General features: G+C 36.7%; 1 non-coding gene across 1 annotated transcript; it reads left to right on the plus strand.

The window, feature by feature from the left end:
• Positions 1–2,622: 2,622 nt before the first annotated feature.
• LOC121225908 (small nucleolar RNA R71) lies at positions 2,623–2,730 on the plus strand. Its single transcript, XR_005923811.1, has one exon. It is a non-coding gene; the product is annotated as a small nucleolar RNA R71 (small nucleolar RNA).
• Positions 2,731–3,344: the final 614 nt, after the last annotated feature.

Genomic DNA, 3,344 nt, shown 5'->3' on the forward strand with positions numbered 1-3,344 from the left:
TCGCCGCTACCAATTCTGAAAGACCCAATGTTAACAATAAATTACATCTTCATAGTCAAAAGAAAGGGAAAGCTTCCCCTAATTCACAAAGGCAACCACCTTACCTACTAAGCGAGTAACAGCAGAACCACACCGCTCCAACACTAACAGAATCACTCCAGCCCTTAACCTTCATCAATGAAATAGTCGACTGATTACCAAGAATCCATTAACAAAAATATACCACAGTTACGAAACTTACCACCAACGCACGAAAGCACAATGGAGATGACAAGTTGCGGTAACAAGAAAAAGGTTAGGAAACAAGAGAAATCGGTAGCAAAAGGAAAGAAGGGAATCGACAGAACTAAGAGAAAATTAAAAACAAGAAAGGAGAGGGGAAAAGAAAATAGTCAAAAATCACAGCAATACTCGGCACCACAGAAGAAGAACAGTCGAAAAGAAAAATTGAGAGAAAACAATGCCAAAGCTGAAATTTTCCAGGAAGGTGGAAAGAAAACTGACTCTTTTTTCAGAAGAAAGGAAAAATGATTAGATTTTGGATAGTCTCCCTCCCAAAATCCCTAAATTTTCTCCCATTATCCTTAAATTCGCTCCCACACTTTCCCACACCCCTCAAACACTCCAAACCGTCCACACTTACCCCACTCTTTTCAGAATTCTGACTCCGCTGAAACACCTCCACGGCATCTAGCAAAAATAAATCCTTCGCTCGCGCAGAGACTCAAAATCCTGACCCCCAGCATACGAACACACCACTTAGCCAGTAGACCAGCTGGCTCATTCTGTCATATTTAACCAACATTTATTTATAAGCCTACTGGTTAGAGATAGAGGTTTATTCATTTAAAAACCAAAATTTTGCCCAACTAATGCTTGAACTTGGAACCTCTCAAACACTTCCCAGAACACTTAACCACTGAAGCAGACATACAATTGTGTCATAAAGATACAAAATAACTATATAAGAGATTTTTGGCATGTTACAATTGCTTTCCATAGAAACTAAGGTTTCTAATTTCTCAATTACTAAACACTCTTCCATTAAATTGGGAAATTTCATCTCCTTTAGAATGTTAATGTTACCTTATTATCTTGAACTCTCATGTGGGTTCTCTTTTTTGCACATCTAGCAATGTTCTTCTCGTAGCTAGGAAAGGTCTCCCCAGGATGATCAGAACTTTCTTATCTACTTCAAACTTTCTTATCCACCAATTTAAGTGTCACAGTAGTGGGTTTTACTTCACCTATTCCCAACAGTTTGAAAATGGACTTAGGTATCAAGTTGATGCTTGCCCCAAAGTCACACAAAGATTTACCGCAATATGATTCAACTATGTTGTAAGGTATCGTAAAGCTTCCAAGGTCTTTCATCTTTAGAGCCAGCTTGTTTTGTAAGAACGCACTACACTCCTTTGTCAAAGTAACAGTCTTATACTCACCAAGTCATTTCTTCTTGGACAAAATATCCTTCATAAACTTTAAGTAGTTTGGCATTTGCTCAAAGCCTTCACCAATAGAATGTTAATGTGTAATTGCTTTAAAACATACAGGAACTTCTTGAATTGTACCTCTCTTTTGTACTTAGTCGGTTGAAGTCTTTGAGGATATGGAACTCTAGGTTTATATGGACACCCTTTTTGAGGAGGTAAATCTGCAAAAGCAGGTGTTAGCTTTTCAGAATTCACTAGTTTAGGGTTCACCTCATTAGATTTTTCTGTTGCAAGGACTTCAACTGTTGGTTGACTTTCCTCCTTTTCAGTAGGCTCATTTTCAACCATAACCTCATTAGGTTCCAAAATCTTACCACTTCATAACTCGACTACTTTGCAATGTTCCTTACCCAAATTTCTCAGATTTTATGTATCGCTTGGCAAGGTTCCTTGTGGTCTACTACGAAGTTGAGTAGCTAACTGACCCATATGGTTCTCTAGATTTTTCAGCGTTTCTGCTTAACTTTGGATCGTTGTTGCTTGACTCTAGATCAATGCGTCATTTTTCACCATGTATGCTTTCAACAAGTCCTCCAAATTGTTTGATCACTTTAATTGTGGTGGTTCTAGGGTTTGTTGGTTAAACCCTTGGGTTTGGTTGGGTCTCTACTACATCATATAGTTGTTCGATCCATTTTTTTGGTTACTCCAGGAAAGGTTCAAATGATTCTGACACGAAGGATTGTAGAAGTTGGATTGTGGTCCTTGTCCACTTCTATTTTGATGCTGGTTCCTTAGATAATAAACTAATTCGAGATTTGAAGGGCAATTCTCAAAAGAATAACCATCCCCACATTATTTACAAGAAATAACTTCATAATAACTTGGTGATTGAGCTACAAAATTATTTAAACCATTAGTGGTAAACTATTTTAACATAGAGGAAATACAAGATACCTGATTAGATAGTGAAGTCAGTGCGTCTACCTCATGCACTTCAGCTACTCGTCTTCCTGAAACTGCTCAATTTGTCAGCCATTGGTAATTTTTACTTGCGATCCTCTCGATGATCTCGTAATCCTCATTATAAGACTTAGAAAAAATCACACCATTCGCAAAATCATGCACCTTTAATCTTGTGTCTGCGTTGAGACTGTTATAAAACATCTCAAATTAGACAGAATGATGAATCCCATAATGAGGACACTTACGAAGTAATTTCTTGAATTTTTCCCATGCCTCGTATAAAGACTCATGATCCAATTGTTGGAAATTAGTTATCTCATTACGTAACTTTGCTTTTTTGCTCGATAGAAAATACTTAAACAATAACCTTTCTACTAATTCTTGCCAAGTAAATACTGAACTTGGTGGGAATGAATTCAGCCATGCTCGTGCTCGATCTCGCAACGAGTATGGAAAAAGTTTTAACCTCAGCAAATCTTCAGTCACATCAGTTATCTTGAATGAATCACTCACCTCCATGAACAAACAAAGGTGCAAGTGTGGATCTTCTGTGGGCATACCACTGAATTGACCCACCGTTGGTAGCATTTGAAACATCACTAGTTTCATTTCGAATTTGGGTTCCTCAATATCCAACCTTCTAATTCCCATATTTAACTCATTGAAGAGTGGCACAGTGGAAACACGAAAATATACACACCTTTTTATTGCCCTTTTAACTCAAATTAATGCAAATTTGTAGTAATTCTTGTCGAAAAATATATAATAATTATAAAATAATTAAATTGTACTTAAATTATTAACATATTGAATTTTAATTAATTTTATAGTAAATTTTGATTAATTTTAATCATTTTCGACATATTGGCACTAGGGGAGAAAATTGGCTCGGCATACACTACTAGAAGCGAAAAATCGAAAAGCGGTTTTTGAAGCATTGAGGTA

The sequence above is a fragment of the Gossypium hirsutum genome, chromosome D13, assembly GCF_007990345.1.
Source record: "Gossypium hirsutum isolate 1008001.06 chromosome D13, Gossypium_hirsutum_v2.1, whole genome shotgun sequence".
NCBI classification, from domain to species: domain Eukaryota; kingdom Viridiplantae; phylum Streptophyta; class Magnoliopsida; order Malvales; family Malvaceae; genus Gossypium; species Gossypium hirsutum.